Source organism: Lissotriton helveticus, chromosome 10 (genome assembly GCF_964261635.1).
Source record: "Lissotriton helveticus chromosome 10, aLisHel1.1, whole genome shotgun sequence".
NCBI classification, from domain to species: Eukaryota; Metazoa; Chordata; class Amphibia; order Caudata; family Salamandridae; genus Lissotriton; species Lissotriton helveticus.
In genome coordinates this window covers 283,809,849-283,828,495 of record NC_136071.1, presented here as the reverse complement: position 1 = coordinate 283,828,495, position 18,647 = coordinate 283,809,849, and positions in this window count along the sequence as shown.

Here is an 18,647-nt window from a genome sequence, read left to right as displayed (position 1 = left end):
CTTTGTTTTCATTCTAATTGCCTAGGAATTGTTACATTATATTATTTCCCTGTCCTAGGAATTTTTATCTGTGTTCAGGGGGTCCTTGTTTTTTACACATGAATAGTGATGAGATTGCCACCAACAAAGCGCCAAGAGCAAGCCAGGCATTGTGAGTAAGCATTGCTGGAGCTTTGTGTTGACGGTGCAGTACCAGAAAACTGTCGATACTAGAGGCGAAGATTTAGTCTGATGGGGCTTTGGGCTGATTTGTGGTGCAAGTGGCTAGGTCTCAGTGTGAATGATCCCGTTCATTGTTGAGAGGAGCCTACACACTTGATTTAAGCTCCTGCGAGCCACACCAAGGGGTCCATTATGTCCGCCCGCCATCCTATCGGTGTTTGGGACCGCCTGCCATAAGGGCAGGAGTCCCGTGGGGGGTATTAGGATGCGCCCGCCACTGTGGCGGGCGCATCCTGCATTTTTAGCATTGTGGCGGGCGCTGCACTCAGCACCGCCCGCCACAATGCTAAAAATGCACTCATGCATTTGCGTTAACAAAGCGGCAGGCACCGCACGGTGCCTGCCACTTTGTTAATGCAAATGCAGGGGGGTACCACAGGTACCCCCTGTGTGCACCCACCACCTGTCCTTCACTCCGGGGGCCCACAAATGGTTCCCGAGTGAAGACCGCATGCCTTTCCGTGGCGGCATCGCCGCCATGGAAAGGCATCTGTCCTGCCCATGCTAATATGGCTGGCAGTGTCTAATAGACACCGCCACCATATTAAACCTTTTCCGCCCCAGCCGCATGAACTTTCTTCACCTGTATTTTTTATTCTCTCCATTTACAGATCTCAAAAAAGAGTAAGTGTACTGCGCTACACCACATAAAACAGGTGGAGTAACATTGAGTATATTGAGATACTAGGGGTATATTAGCAGAAAGGGAATTTCGCAGAGGGATCCGATAGTCCTGATGAATGCCCGTAGAGACACGAATTCCGGCAGAAACATGTCGACATCTATGCAGAATGGAAGTATGTAGAGTGCATAATACACTCACTTCGCCACCATCCCGGGGTATGAATTACCTTTTTAATCCTGACAAGGGAATTCAGGAATTAAATTGTTATTAGGATATCACTCAGTTAGTTTTTAGATTCACTGTCTACACCTTTTTCGGTTCCTTTTTAGGTCTCGGCATCAAGACCTATTGTCATGGAGTTGCCTGTCAAGGGAGACAGACCGGGGCACCCGCGGCGATTCAGGTCTGTGGACGCGCACACAGGCAGGCAGGCAGGCAGGCACGCACTGGGCACACACAGACACACACACACACAGACAGACACACAGACACACACATGCACACACACACATCCCCTCCCCCCCACTCACCGGGCTCTTTTCGTGTCCGTGTCCCTCTCCCTCTGCAGCGGGTCAGTCTTGGGAGTAGGCAGACTCGGAGGTCGGCGTGTCTTCTCCGGCGATCCGATGTGCATGCTCACGGCGATGTGCGCTCGCACCGTGCTGTTTCGCGCCCGGTGATCCTCAGCTTGTTTATTTATTTATTTATTATGCATCTTGTATCTCGCAAACTAAAACCCAAAGGTTTCAAGGCGCCTAACAAAAAAGATCAGAAGTGCGGGACACATCTACTCATAAGCTTGTACAAAAAGGCGAGTTTTAAGGGCAGATCTAAAAGTCTGAAGGGAGGGGAGGGACCTAAGTTCTAACGGAAGATCATTCCACCATTTAGGGGCCAGATGGGAGAAAGCCCTACCACCCCATCTGGTTTTCCTAATACGCGGGGCGCGAAGAAGAAGATGGTTGGAGGAGCGGAGGTTTCTGCCAGGATTATAATAGGACAGGATGGATCCAATGCCTGTAGGGCTACTTTTCGCCAACGCCTTGTAGACCATGCACATGGATTTAAAGACTATCCGCTCCTTGACCGGAAGCCAGTGAAGCTTCTTCCTTGCCAGCGTTGCCGAGGAGCGGCGGGGAAGATCAAGGACAAATCTGGCTGCCGCGTTCTGGACTACCTGCATGCGCTGCAGCTGACTCTTATTCAGTCCAGCATACAGCGCATTGCAGTAATCCAGACGGGAACCCACAAAGGCGACAGCCAGTTGCCTTCTTGCCTGCTAGGAAAGGTAGTTCCTAATTTTCCTCAGAATGTGAATTATGCCCCACCAGGTGGAAACCGTCCTATTAACCTGTTGGCACATACCAAGGATGGGATCAATCATAACCCCAAGATTCTTGGCCACAGAAATAGGTTTGGGGCAGGCACCCAATGAATCCGGCCACCACTCCAAGGACCAGATCTCCTCCTTTCCGCCGAAAACCATCACCTCGGTCTTCTCCCCATTCAATTTCAGTGAATGTTGTTGTATGTGGTCACTAGATGGCGCTGTGGCCATTCCTCTATTTAAATGTTCCTACATTTAAATGAGCGAGAAATCCCTTCAGATTACATGCACCGCACCCAATCCTGTGCCAGTCAGCGACAGGCTCAGATTGATCCAGATGCTGTTAGATTTTGTTTTATTTTTTTGTTTTGCTATTTTATGCGCACTATAAATGGGATACAGTGTAGAGCGATATTGTTTGCGCAGGCCCGTGCTGCTGGAGACGAACTCTCCCCTTGTTTTATTTTCTTCGCCATGTTTCCTCTGCCTCCTTTAGTTTTTTAATGTTATAGTTCTAGCTCACACTGATCAAAAGTTACTAAAAGTGCAGTGACACGTGTTGGCGGGCAGTGGAATGCCTTTCACTAAGGTTGATAGGTTACTACATTGTTCAGACTAGATTTGCAGAATAACTGAAAATAACATGCGTAATCAAAATGTCACAAGTGAACGTTGAATGTGGATAATCCCTGCTTCTGTATGCACGAGGGAGCGGAAGGGCAGCTCGAGGTCTGGGCATCTTGTAGACATTGTGTGGTACTGTCAATTCACTTTTTATTGTATCTTGTGTTTAATCAGTCATGCAAAATAAAGCAGTGTAACCTGAGGGGTAGTTCTGCTGTCCTAGGAGAGGGTTTCAAGCTTCATATAGCCTCTTTTCTCACTGGGCAATCTGAAGCCCGATTTTACCGCTTCTGTGTAGCCTTCGAAATAGTTCTGCTGTCAGTTGCCAAAATCTGCAGGATGGCTCGTTTGTCTAAACCAAGTGCCTTAAAAATGGATAATGTAGCCACATAATGCTAAAGCCTGTAGGTTGTGTGTTACTTGAGGGGCAGCGCTGCTTATGAAACTGTAACTATGTTATACGTCCCTGTGTACCAAAACTTATTTGAAAACTATCTCATGGAAAGGGTGGAAAGTGGGTTAAGACATGCCCACCCCCGTTCAGAATGTGGTCTCAACGCAAGGGCCCCTACCAAGGGTCTCGGCAGCAGGGTGTGCCCTCTGCTGGAACAGGGTCTTGATGGTGGAAGTTGCAGGCTCTGAGCAGGGCTGCCTCAGTACGTGCACATCCTGAAGTAGGCATCGGTGCCCCGCGGGGTGTGTATTTCTGTAGCTCTGTATCCAGGATACCCCCTCTCGCCGTGGTGCCCGGCCCTGGAGTGCTGCGGTGCTACCTTGGCACCGAGATTTCGGTGTGGTTTGTGCGCATGCGCAGGGCCTGGCCCCACAATTCTGCGGCCAAAGTACAAGCCACGCGCACACAGACCCTCCACGCTGTACATTATGCGCCACAAATCCTGGCGATTAAAAGAAAATATGCCAATGAAAGTAAACGTGGCCAATAAAACTGATCCTTCCTCGCAGTTACATACCAGAGGGACTGCATGCAGGACGTCTACACCACTAATACTCAAAAAGCTCTTTAATGAGATTTCTTTTATATCCCAGTTCTATATTCGAGCCCATACAGCACAACATGTGCATATTGGCATGGCAAAATTCTGTTTACCTCACCTGCTTTTTCTTCTCATTACATGCACGTGCTAACGTCATGGGCAACGGTGATAAGAAAAGTGGACCAGGGTTTGCGGCTGCCGGTCATGGTGGCGTGTGCTTGCGGTCCTAGGTACCTGGGAGGCGGGGGTCGGTGGGTGCTTGAGCTCAGGGGTTTGATCTGGCCTCCATGCTCAGTTTGGCATCAGTCAGTATGGTGTTCTGGGGAGAACCTTAGAACCCCAGGTTGTGAAATGAGAAATCTTTTTTTTAATGTTTATTGGTTTTCCAACAGTTTTTACTTTAAAAAAAAATCTAATTTTGTCTGTATTTATCTGTAATTATTTATTCAGTGTTTAGTGTAAAAATTGAGCTGCAACAAATACGTGTCCAAATACATTTAACGTAAAATTGAGCCAAACTGCTGTTCTTGCTTGAAATGGTTCCCCGGCACGAAGTCCTTGGACTCGAGCTGTAGTAAGTATTTCAAGTTGCTGATAGAAACTGACTTTGTCGGACTTCTTCCTCACACATTCCCACTGGCAGGTGCCAAGGAGTGATATTTCCCTATTCAAAATGAGCAAACAGCAGAGGCAGAAAGTGACCACTAACCAATGGGAGCAGAGTAAGGAAACCTTTTCTGTGTATGGTAATGCAAAGTAACCGTGGTGTGTCCTTGAAATGTTCAAATTTCAGGGTATCCAAATTATTTATTTGATGTGTTCTATAAAGTGCTGGATTGTCTCCTTCGGGCCACTTCTTAGCACTTGAAATGTTGGGTGTGCCAGAACAAAGCACAGACTTGTGATAAAGTTGCAGTGAGGTTACTGTGTATGATGCTACGTTCTACCTCTGGGTGAAACTTTTTGTTGTACTCGGGCGGTTCATCTATGCTCTATAGATGTCTCTAAACTCTCTTCCTCTGGCAGGATTTGGAAGATGCTTTCTTAGTCATTGAAGTGGGATGTTGCCTATTAGTCCCTTGGTAAAGGTGGGGTCGGAGGCAGGTCTGTTAGTTACTACAGAGGTCTCTAAACTCTGTTCCTCTGGGTGGAGTGAAAATGGTCCAGCGTTGAACGCGGATGTTGATCATTGAACCGGTCACTTGGTAAAGGCGGAGTCATTTATGGTGGTTCAGTTAGTTACTGCAGAAGTCTCTAAACTCTGTTCCCCTCAGTCGAGTGAAGATGCGCTCTTGGCCGTCGGATGTTGATCACTAGGCTTGGTCTCTTGGTTAATGTGGGATTGGGGGGAGGCCCAATAGGTTTTTCATAACACTCTATACGGCCGCCTTAAGTGTCTTTAGTTTTTTTTTAGAAGGCTGGCCTGAGTTTTCAGGGTGGAATTCAGATTGTTTTCGGTCTAATCCCAAAACGTTGATGTTTCCCCCCTCTTGTTTTATCTGTTTGAAGCCTGTTTGCACAATCCACCTGGAGCGGGGATGATCAGGGCTGTCTGAAGGTAGTGATGTAGAGGAGGTGATTGCTGACGTCTGGTCCTTATCCCAGGAGGTGCTCTAGACACGATGCACAGGTCCTTCGGTGGCTCTCCTGGACCCAGTGGAGATCTCTCCAGGCTGGGGTGGGATGGTCCGCACTTCTGAGATTCAGGCAGTCTGGCCACTTGGTTTTGTATCCCCTGTAGTATTTAGACTTCTTTCTACTGTGGTCCCCATACATTACACTACGGTAGTCCAACCACGAGAACACTAGGGCTCTGGTGAGTTCAGTTTGGTGTGTTGTTTTAGTGCTTTTTGTGCCAAAAGTCTGTGAGTAGGAGAGTTCCTTGTTAACCGCACCCTCTGGTTAGGGCTCGGCCTACGTCCCACGCAGTGGGCGTGGCCCAAGAGTCCATTTCTGAGGGCTGTGAAAATCGTACCTACCGAATTCCAGAAAGCTCGTGATTTTTGGGTTTTTTTTTGCCAGCTGCATGGCAATTGGCCCTCGCATGCGTGTGTTTTTACAAGAGAGCACGCAATAGGCCATAGGCGTTAGAGTTGCTCCGCCTAGTGCATATTCCGTGCGGTCACGCACAGCAGAAGGCCACATTTTTATTCAATTACCAGCTGTCAGGGCCCGCGGTAATTGAAGACAGATGCTGGGCGTGCGTGCACCACTCTCCAGTTTGTTTTATTTCAGCTGTGTGTGTGTGCGCATGCTGGCTCCCGGCCAAAGCTTGTTTCCTTTCCAGGTATTCTCCAAAAAGTGTTACTGGCCGAGGAAAGTGGTGCGCGTTATTTTTAAAAAGCAGCATTCAAATCGGCTGCTCATATGTTTCCCTCGTTACCAGCATTCACAGTCTCAGCAGAGCTAAACAAACAGAGGTTCTCGGGTGACGGGTTTGGCGTTGGTCTGTGCCTCTGACACTGCCTCTGCAGCGCCCGGGTCACAAACTTGTACACTTCACCCCGCCCCCTACTCACCTCTGATGTTTTCGCCAGCCGCCGCGTTCATTAACTCGTACTTCCAGATGCATGTGTGTAACTCTGCAGTCTACCAATAAAGAAACGAGAAGAAACATGTGGCATTTTTGAAGTAGAGCGCTTCTCGATTAGAATATCTGGCGGCCGGCTTCAGGTCGCGAAACTGCCCCGCCCCCACCCCCCGCTGACTGTGCGAGTCTAAGGCACCGATGACGGAAGAGGTGCCGAAAGAGCAACGTTTGGTGGTTGGAGGACTTTTTTTTTTTTTTTTTTTTTTTATTTTATTTTGGCAGAGGTAAAGCATACAGGGATATAACAAAATGAGGAATCCAACATAAGTCTTTACAAAAAACAACCATCATACAGTTTAAATCCAATTATCAATTGGGGACCATAACTTCCGACCAAAAGTCTTCTTTTTAAGTCCCTTCAATTTGTAGACTGCTTTATCCATTCTATAAACATTTAGCAGCTTTCCCAGCCATAGCTCAAAGGTTGGTGGGTCTATATCCAACCATCTAGAAGTGATACAGGCTCGATAAATAGACATTCCCATAAACATAAAGTGTTCTTGATCTATAGTTAAATTCCGAGAGGGAAAATAGACACCAAGAATAATAACAGCAGGATGGAGCGTGATTTGAACATGCAACAAATTAGTCAGAAACTTTTCGATCTTCTCTATATATACGGCCAATTTAGAACAGCTATAAAACATATGAATTGAGTCAGCTGCTAAGGTTCCACAACGGCTACAGTTAATACCTTTTAAAGCTTTCCATTTTACCAGTTTTACGGGTGTATAGTAAAGATCTAAAGTAGACATGTAATGTTGACTCTTAAGAGAGCTATTAATTAGTGTCTGATTACTCATCTCAAACACTTTTACCAAATCAATCCCTTCAATACAGAGCTTTCTCTGCCATTTCAGGGTATGATGATCAAGGTCGTTCTGCAGCCTATTACTCATTAACTGATAAATAATACCGATACGGTTGTTCTTCCTAGAACTCTCTAAGATATCAATAGCTTCCATAGTATCAGTAAGTAATAGATTTTTTTTTTCTAGGAAGCTACGAATCTGTAAGTATTTAAAAAAATCGTTCCTAGATAGACCAAATGTCTCTTGTAATTCAGAAAAGGACATGAGAATCCCGCTTTGATACAATTGTCCAAGTAGATGGATCTGTCTCATGTGCCATCGGTGAACTACGGTATCTTGGAAAATTTCGGATAATGACTTATTATCAGACAAAGGTGTATAGTAATTCAATTTTGGGATTATACGTAAAGTTTTGTTCATTTGCCTCCAAACTGAAAATGCAGCAAGGACCACCTTGAATTTTGTTTTTTTATAGTAACTGGGTTCAATGACTTTCAGCAGGCACTGCCGCGCATGAGTACCTAGAAGCATTTCAAAGATAGAAGGTGCCATGGCTGGTTCTGTTACATAATCATGAAAAAGCAAGACCCGAATAGTTTTCAAAGCAATAGCCCAGTAATACATTCTAAAATTCGGGAACCCCAGCCCAGCAGAATCTGATGGAAGAGTACACCATTTTAAAGATCTTCTAGCGCGGCGGTACCCCCACAAAAACCTGGACAACATTCTGTCTATTCTGTTGAAGAGAGACATTGAAAAAAATAAAGGAATAGTACGAAAGAAATACAAAAATTTTGGAAAAATTATCATCTTAATGACATTAGTTCGTCCGTATAACGACAAGTGTAAATTATTAAATCTTTCCAGCGTTCTATTAGTGGATATGAGTAAGGGGTCTATATTTAATGCAACAATATCCTCAACCTTGGGAGATAAAGTAACACCAAGATATGAACCAGTAGTATTTAGTGGGATATCAGTAGGTTTACCCGTTTCCGAATGTATGATCTGGGTTTTTGTGATATTTAACTTATAACCGGAGACTTTCCCAAACTCTCTGGCCACGTCAATAATTATGGGTAGCGCAGAAGTTACAATAGCCACGTCGTCTGCGTACGCTAGAACTTTATGGTCAACTTCAAAGAGACGAACTGGTGGGATATTAGGTTCCAGAATAAGTCTATTCAAGTAAGGTTCTAAATATAGCGCAAATAGAAGCGGGGAACAGGGGCAACCTTGTCTAGTCCCCCTAGTAATCGGAAAAGGTCTCGAGTGGTCAGTACCTAATCTTATTACACCCTTAGGATTAGAGTAGAGTGAGCGTACCGCTTGAATGAATTGTGGAGGAAACCCTTTCCATTCTAACACTGTCCAAAGGAATCCCCAGTCTACTCTATCAAACGCTTTTTCAGCATCGAGTAAGATCACCCCGACTGGGGATTCCTTTGCTTGTGCCCAATCTAAAAGTGTAATAACACGTTTAACATGATCAGTAGTATCTCTATATCTGATAAAACCATGTTGAATGTGAGAAACTAAGATGGACATTACCTGGTTAAGTCTATTTGCAAGAATTTTAGAATAAATCTTACTGTCTGCCGTAATAAGAGAGATGGGTCGATATGATCCTAATTTTTTTGAGTCCTTGTTCTTCTTTAAAAAAACAACTATAATAGCGGTAGACCAGGAATCAGGTGGTTTCCCTTGAAATGCCGAATTAAAAATCTTTACCAATTCAACATATGTCTGAATGTCCGGTAAAATTCAAGAGGTATCTGGTCAAATCCCATGGCTTTACCTGCCGCGAGACTCAAAATAGCATATTCGATCTCATCCCAACTTATTGAGCGTGTAAATAAATCAGTCTCTCCAGAACACAATAATGATTGGTTAGTACTGTGAAGATAATTTACAGGATTGAGAGTCTTATCTACTTCATTGTTAAAGTCATTATACAATGTTTTATAGAAATCCAAGAACGATTCTAAAATTCCTTCCCTGCGTTCATGATAATCACCATTCATATCTTTGACACCCTGAATTTCATTAATAGAAGATTTTTGGCGGAGGCGTTGTGCTAGAATTTTACCGGTGCGCTCACTATACTCATAACGTTCAGTTTTATATAGCTTAAATTCTGATGCTACTTTGTCGGCAATATGAGTCCGTAGGCCAGAACGTTCAATTACTAGACGTAATTGCGCATCTCTATGCCTGTGTTATTTTTACATGCGGTCGAAAGATCCATCTCGATTAGCCTGATCTTATTTAGCCTCTCCTTAAATTCTGTTTGGATTTTTTTCCTCTTAAAGTTTGCAAAACTAATTGTCTCTCCACGTACGATTGATTTAAAAGCATCCCACACCACTTGTGGGGAGGCCGTGTCGTTATTTGTTAGAAAATAGTCATTAATGATAGTCGCCATAAATTGAAGATAGTCTTCATCTAATAACAAATTTCTCTGGAATGACCAGGATCTACTTGAGTTCTGGCGTTCTGTGGGAACCTGGATCTCAGCAATTATGGGATTATGGTCTGAAATAACTTGGGGTAGAATTTCGATACTAATTGTCTCCAAGAACTGCGAAGAGACAAAGAAATAATCTAATCAGGCAAATTTCCGATGGGGGCTGGAATAAAAAGTATATCCAGGATCTTTATGATACAATTTATGCCACACATCCGTTAGTCCATTATTCAAAACCAACTCCCTGAGGGCACTATAAGTTCTAGATTTATAACCCATATATCTCCTTCCTGATTTAATATTCCAGTCAGCCGGCAAATGAATATTTAGGTCCCCACATATTATAATTGGTTGTGTCCACATAGCTAGTTCTGTATTTATAGTATTGAAAACTTCAGCGTCATCTAGATTTGGACCATACATGCAACATATAGTGAATTTACACCCACCAATTATTAACTCAGCAAGCCCCCATCTACCCCATTTATCGGCTAAAGTTTTCAAACACTTCCCAACTCCCTTTCGCATACAAATAGCAATGCCTCTTTTTATACCCATCTGCTTAGATGTAAGTAACACATCCAATCCCAACTTGTCCAGAAGTGAACGCTTATCCCATGCAATATGAGTTTCCTGGATACATAATAAGTCAATAGATAAAGTCTGGAGCATTGAGCGAAACATTCCAATCTTTTTGAAGTCATTAAGACCATTGATGTTGATTGTGCATATTTTCACCTTTTTATCCATATTGAAATAGTAATTGAAAAAAAATATTAGCAAGCATCAACAATATATACTCCTCACTACTACAACTTAAATACCAAATAAACATCCTTGCAATGAATACCTCTGCCTTACACCCCCACCACCAACCCTTGCCCCTTCCCACCCCCACCCATTGCCCCAGAACCCCTCCCCCCACCCTCCCCATTATAGGAGGCATAGGAACTACCAGTTCCTAGAACGTATGGGTGCCGCGTCCCTGGACCATAGCGTCCTGACAAGAAAAAAGGAGAAGAGGGAAACAATGAGAGAAAAAAAAAAAGTAGAGGGAATAGAGAAAAGAAAAAAGAAGCTTAGCAATCCTACTTACAAAGAAAGAAAGAAAGAAAGATTAAAGCTTCAACAAAAATTACTAAGCTAATGGCCCTTATAATCCTACAATATAGTAGACTTATATTCTAGAAAACCTTAACTCCTTATTGTTGTTCAAATAGAATCCAAATATTCTTTAGCTTTGGTTTCTGAGATAAAGTATTTTACTGTGCCCTTGAATACAGTCTTTAGCTTTGCTGGGCCTTGAAGAAAAACGGCAACCTCTTTCTTTTGAAAGTCAGGAATCAGTTGTCTCAGTCGCCACCGTTGGGCCACTGTGGCTTGACAATAGTCCGGTCGTACAAAAAACTGACAGCCCAGACCATCCGCTTTCTTATCAGGTCTCGCAGTCGCATAAATAGCTTCACGGGCAAGAAAGTTATTAAATGAGACCAGAATAGCCCTAGGATAATTTTCTTGGCCTTGTCGTGGGTTCCTCACAGCGAAGGGAAACCTGTGAGCACGTTGTATTTCTCGTGTCCAATCCCAGTCTACCATTTCAGGAAAGGCATCCTTCAGTAGATTAATAATGAACCTCCGTGGATCAGACCCTTCTTTATTTTCGGGAATTCCCAGAAAGCGTAGATTACTTCTACGGGCCTGATTCTCCAAATTAGCTAACTTATCAGACAGATCCTCTTTCAGAGCTTTAAAATCACCGACTTCCTGTCTCTGTGTCATACTTTCTTCTTCCAAAACAGCGATTCTGGCCTCCGCTTCAACAACTCTGTCGGTAGTCTCAGAGCACATCTTAATTGCACGACGAACTGAGTTTTTAACCTTAGCACAAGTCATCTGCGTGCGTAGATTTTCGGCTTTACTTTCAGCCCTGTGACTCATCATGGTATCAAAGATCATTTTCAAAGTAATCTCTTCACTGCCTTCATTGTTTTCCTGTAATATGACCGGATCGGAGATGGAATTGCGGTTAAATCCCACAGTGTCGGTGGTATCAGTGGTGGGAACAGATACTGAATTAGGAGATAGAATATTTTCCCCTCTAGGTGAATTAGGGGCAACTTCTTTACTCCCCACACGTAGTGACCTCTTTTTCCAAAGTTTTTTTTTTATAATAGTAGCTGTGTTAGTGTCAGGACTCATACTAACTTCACCATCTGAAGATAGACTCTCGCAACTGAACTCTGCCCAATCTTTATGTACGCCTGTTGCCTCATCCGAGGAAAGTTCAGACAGAGAAAAAAACTTTTCTGAGGCTTCCAAGTTCGTATACTGTGTGGAGGTTTCTGTTGCCTTCTGTTGGTCATTTTCTAATGGTACTGAAAGCGTGGGAAGAGAACAAGATCGACTAATACCGGCTCCACCGGAGACTACATCTCCCATAATACCCTTCTTCGAGGGATTAGTCAGCAACAGATTTAGAGGATTATTTAGCGGATTATTGTCGTTTTCAACTGTAATAGCACATTGTTTAGACGATTGTAATTCAGTCACATCTGTGCTTTGTAAATTACCATCAATTATTTTTTTCCTGGCCGCTTGTTTCTCAAAAAGGACAGGCAAAGCTTGTGACGCAATATTCTTGGCACATGCGGCTTCATTAGATTTTATAGCAGGCTTGTTAGTGTTCTTACCCTGTTTTGTAGTGGTTTTAGCAGGGGTTGGAGGTGCAGCCTCTGAAGCCTCTGCCATCACGAGTCCCTCGCTGCCCGGTTCCGCTCTTCTCTGATCTCGACCCTCGTCGTCTCTCCGATTACTGCGGGTGCTGACAGATGAAGGTAACGGTGTCTTTTTTTTCCCCTTCCGTGAGCCACCTCCGCCTCCGCCTCTACCGGGAAAAACACTGCTCTGCGCCCAGAACAGACAGAGTGTAGCACGCCACAGCGGGGACCGCCGACTGAACTCTAAGAAGTTCAGCAACATTCGTGAACTCCGTCAGGGGATAGTTTGTATAGTATTCACCACGAAAATATGCCGACTCGTTGGCACTTCTCCGCGCTACTTCTCCACGCTGCTGAGAGTACTCGGTTGTGCAGCGCACACACAGGTGTCCAGCCGGAAACGGTCAACGCCTCAAGCGGCTCCGTCCAGCAGCGTCCAGCAGCGGATAAACGTCGACACAAGCAGGAAAACGACCATGGGCGGCCGTACGGAATTATTCAGCCAGAATAAGTTGCGTATGCCCCTGCAGAAAAGCTATCATGGCAAGTTTCCTCGAGAAAAGCGAGTTTTTCCTCTCTCCTTCTCTCCCGGACGCCTGGAACCAGGGAGCAAGCTGCTCACACAGCCTTCCTCACGGCAGCCATCTTGCCTCTGCCAGCCTAAAATATTTTAGGTGGTTGGAGGACTTCAAGCACTCAGATTTACTACATGGCATGTTAGAAGCAAACCCACTTGGGTAAGAGCCTTTTTAAGGAGAAGTTGGAAAGTATCTACTACGGACTTCATTTATTCAACTGCAACAGCCATAATGGCTGACTTCTTGCTGGGTCTTGTTTATTTTTATTTTTTATTTTATTTAATGCGATTTTATATAGCGTGAACTTTACCCGAAGGTGTCAGAGCCCCCTCCCCCCCCGCCACCCCACGCACAGATTTAATTCTCCAAGCACAAAAATGAACGAGACATGAAAACAAGATGCGCCGAGAAGGGGGCAGCCTTGGTGTAACGTGAAGGGGGAGGGGCAATGGGGGTCTGCACACCAAAAGAAAGGCAAGCATTTGAATTGCGCCTTTCTCACCAAGAGTCAGACGGGCTCCTTTTGCAGAAAGTCCCCCCACCCCTGGGACGAGATAAAAGCCAGAGCAGAGGGTTCTTATCACAGGGATTACTTCCAAAGCAAGGGGCACGCCGGTCCCGCGGAAAGATGTTCTCACAAGTGGGATGTCATCTATATTGAATGAGCGGGAAGGAAGGGGGAGTGGCCTGTTTCTAAGCGCTTCGGGAGGGCCAGATAATAAGACAACAACCGTTTTATAGGGAAATACAGTGATTTGCCCAGGATCACACACCATTGTGAAGTGGAGATGCCGGGATTAGGATTGAGGTCCCAAGATTCGAAAGTAAGTATTTATTGCAATGGCGAGTGCTTGCCCTTTACTTGGGTATTTGAGGTGGTTGAGACTCTGTGTAGGTCTAACCAGAGAAACGGGCCTGTCCTGGTGGGGCAAGTTGGCGAATTAGGCAGCAGGGCTATCTCTCATTTACGGACCGCGGAAAGAGTAAGCTCCTCCGAGGAAACATCCATTTTGCAAAGAATTTTCCCTGAGTAGGTAGTTGTGTCCTTCTCCAGGCGTAGGTGTAAGAACATGAACATTTTCAGGGGGTAACATGCTTTCTCCTTGAAAAAAAGCCTTGTGAATCAGGGGGCATGTTTTACTCCTGCAGATACGGGAGTAAGTCACTCCCAAGGTGGGAGTAAGACACGTCAGTCACAGGAATTGCTTGGTGAATCCAATATTGGTATTCAAATGTCCAACTTTGTGACTTAGGCCCCAGTGACTCTGAGTTTGCTTTTAGTATACTGAGGGGAGACGGGTGTAGCCCGTCCATGTTTGTGTATTTGTGTAGCGTACAATCCACAATTCAATTGCTTCACAGCCCTTCAGAGCGCTGATAGGCAGGGTATATGTGTAGGGTGTGCATTGACTGGCCGAGGAGCTATATTTCACCAACCCAGTTTCACTAACTCTTTTCCCACTGTTTGAACCAGAGTTAAAAAAAAATGTGTACAGGGGTATTCCATTTGCGCACTTCTCCCTGCCCACCCCCATCCTTCACACCCTTTGGCATCACTCCGGCCCCGATCCGGAGCTGTACCTACGCTCCCCGCCCACACCCATCCTTCACACCCTTTGGCATCACTCCGGCCCCGATCCTGAGCCGTCCCTACGCTCCCCGCCCACCCCCATCCTTCACACCCTTTGGCATCACTCCGGCCTCGATCCTGAGCCGTCCCTACGCTCCCCGCCCACCCCCATCCTTGACACCCTTTGGCATCACTCTGGCCCCGATCCTGAGCCGTCCCTATGCTCCCCGCCCACCCCCATCCTTAACACCCTTTGGCATCACTCCGGCCCGATCCTGAGCCGTCCCTACGCTCCCCGCCCACCCACATCCTTCACACCCTTTGGCATCACTCCGGCCCGATCCTGAGCTGTCCCTATGCTACCCACCCACCCCCATCCTTCACACCCTTTGGCATCACTCCGGCCCCGATCCTGAGCTGTCCCTCCCTACGCTCCCCGCCCACCCCCATCCTTCACACCCTTTGGCATCACTGGTGGAGAGCATTGTCTGGAACAACCGCTCCCCCCTTACACTTCCTCGGACACCAGCCCCAGGTCCACGCCTCCACCGAGTGCCGACATACACCTGCCTACAGGATGAATACACTACTACAGGCAGCACACTGAAGAGACAGCGTGTGCTCCGCCCAGACAGGACCAAATCAAATGCTCTTTATTGAATACTTGCAAAACGTCACCAATACATATTTTTTCGTTCATTGTTTCTTCATCGTAGTCAACATTTCAAAAGGCACGGTATTTCACTAAATTTCAAAAAGATTCAGATATCTGTACGTACACATTTTAATGCACTATTAAAGTTTAAAGGCGCTAATAATGCTTTACGGTGGCATTAATTAAATATATTTGTCTCCTTGTTCCTTAAGTTCACACTCCTGTCTGTGTGTGGGGCTCTGTGTCTGTGTGTGGGGTTCTCTGTGTCTGTGTGTGTGTGGGGCTCTGTGTGTGTGGGGGGGGGCTCTGTGTGTGTGTGTAGGGCTCTGTGTGTGTGGGGTGGGGCTCTGTGTGTGTGGGGTTCTGTGTGTGGCTGTGTGTGTGTGTGTGGGGGGGCTGTGTGTGTGCTCTGTGTGTGGGGGGGGGTTCTGTGTGTGGGGCTCTGTGTGTGTGTTGGGCTCTGTGTGTGTGTCTCTGTGTGTGGGGGGCTTTGTGTGTGTGTGTGTGTCTGTGTGTGTGTGTGTCTCTGTGTGTGTGTGTGGGGGTCTCTGTGTGTGTGGGGGCTGTGTGTGTGTGGGGCTCTGTGTGTGTGTGGGGCTCTGTGTGTGTGTGTGTGTGTGGGTGGCTTTGTGTGTGTGGCTCTGTGTGGGTGGCTCTGTGTGGGTGTAAATGCAATAGGTCATGCATTTGCGAGCGATTAACCTATTGGCATTGTAAATGACAATGCCATTTATTTAACTATTAAGCTATTGGCAATGTAAATGACAATGCCATTTATTTAAGCTCTACCTTTAATAATGCCGAGACCATTGCATTGTAAATGCTTGTTTCCTTTTCTATTTGTTTGTATTGTCTACCCCACCCGATTACTCTGCTTGAAGCGTTGGTCTGCGCTGAGGCGTTGCAGCAGCCCTATGATGAAGCATGCCGCAATACTTTGTAGTTGAGAGCAGTTTTTACAATGTTAAAATGCTTTTGCTACACTGTCTAATAGATAGTATCTTGATAAAGATAGTGACTTTAAGATACCTTACTTTCTTTTGTGTGTAGATACTTACTTTGAGGAAGGTAAAGTAAGGTGTATTCCTTCTCCCCCTTATCTTGTGTTAAGTTCAAGATGGGTTCCCAGGCAAGAGGACAGCAGGCAGCAGGTCACCATAGCAGGGCATCAGTTCCGTTAGAGTAGCAGTCCATCCAAGTGGCGGGTCGAAAAGTTGACAGCAATCAATAAGCCTGTATTGATTACCAAGATTCGTGTCAAGGGAATGGTAGGATTACACCACAACCGTTTTTGAACTATGGACCATTGCTCCTAAGCTCTTTCAGACAGGCTTTACACAGTGCCTGTTTCGGAATGACTTGAGCCAATGAACAACTTATAATTAATTTCCTTTTTCTTTACCACTTTGCACTTGAGCACTTTCATAAACCCTTTTTCACAACCTTTGGGACAACCTTGATGCAAATATGTTGAAATGTGTATAACTTGCAATATTTTTTTAGATGATAAATTGAATTTATCTATATATATATAAAAAACTTTACGTGTGTTTTTTGCATGTTTCTCTCTTTTGCCAACATAGGAATACACCAATTAATACTGTATTTTTTCCTACATTTTTAATCAATTTCCAATAGGACCATACTTTAATATGTACTAAACGTTACCCAGGTCCTTTGGCATACCGTGGGTTACCCAATTATTGTATAATAACTTTCTAAAATGGCATTTCAAAATTGTAATGAAAAGTCTGACTTTACCATTATTACTATTCCATATGTACCAAAGATGACATAGCCCCCTGCTATCATTTGGGATCTACAGCTTATTAAATACAATAATGAATTCTCAATATTATCCTATGGGAGGGGTAGGCCTCTCAGTAGTGAAAAACGAATTCAGGAGTTTTTCACTGCCAGGACATGTAAAACTTTAAAATATATCCAACCTTTTAATTACACACCAAAGTGCCCAATGGGCTGACAGGCCTACACTACGGGTGACTTATATGTAATAAAAGAGGAGTTTAAGGTTTGCAAGGAGATGGCAGTTTAAAACTGTATTCAATCTGCAATGGCAGACCTAGGACATGTTTTAAGGTGCTACTTAAATGGATGGCACAATAAGTGCTGCAGGCCTACTGGTAGCATTTAATTTACTGGTCATGGGTTTATGGTATACCACTCTACAATGGACTTATAAGTAAATTAAGTATGTCAGTTAAATATATGGCAATCAAACCATGTTTAGGAGAGTGAGCACAAGCACTTTAGCACTGGTTAGCAGTGATAAAGTGCACAGAGTCCTAAGGCCAACAAAAATGAGTTTCAACAAAAATTGGGGGTAAAAAGTCAAAAAGCTTGGAGGAAGACCACGCTAAGGCTGACAGGTTTAACAGTGCTGTACCTTTAAAATTAGGAGCTGTATTTTAAATATGCCTGAACAATAAAAAAACAAATTGTTGTTTTTTTGTTGTGGAAAAGTTAGTAGCCTCATCAGCGAGCATAGGGTTACAAACTAACAACTCAGTTGTGCGAACTTCTGAATGAGACAACTAAAGATGGTACTTCAAAATATGTTCTGTGAATTTGCTGAGTGCGGCTAATCACCCATGAGGCTATCCAGCACTGAGTAAGTCAGGCCTGAAGGGGTAGGAGAAGATCATGCCTGTTTCGTCTGGAAGAGCCATGTCTTGAGGTTCTTTCGGATTTCCATAAGGGAGGGGTTTACAGAGGTCGTTCAAGGACTTGGCTGAGAGTGTTGAGAAGGAGCATCTTCCGCTTCTGGTGTTCTTGATGTAGGTGAGGTGTGGTCCTCTCTGGGACGTAGAGTGAAGGTGCCTGGTGGGTTGGTAGGAGTATCAAAATATTCATTAAATAAGCTTGACGTGATGCCCAAGTCGAATTTAATATGGCTTTTAAAGAAATGCACCTTTTAGAAAATTGATACTCTGTTGCCCAAGTTTTGCAGTGGCCATTTACAGTTACTAGCCACAAGCCAGCCTTCTGCCATCCTGGGTAGAAGTGTGAATGACTCCCAGGAGAGGGAACAATAGAGGCCTGTTGTTAAAAGAGGTGTTACCTCTCTGTGCACTAAGCCACACTGGATGTGAACCTGAAAGACGAGCTTCAAAGGGGAAGCGATTTTTGAGGAGCAAATGGTGGACTCGCACGAGATGGGCTGCTCTTTTGCTCAGATGGACAGGTTTGCATCTGGGACAGTGAGGGGGACAAGTTATCATACAAGTTTATCTCGGAGCATGTAGCCCTCAGGCAGTCACAACTCTAGGGTGGGTTACCCAGCTCCTCACACCAAGAGGGTTTCTGGTATTTTGGGATTTGGCAAGATAGTGCCCTCTGGCATAGCGAGATTCCACACTTTTCAGAAAGGTATCATCAGGCGGGAAAGTTCCTAGTAGCCTATTGATTAGTAACCACAGCACCACTGAGGGCACATTATAGGCA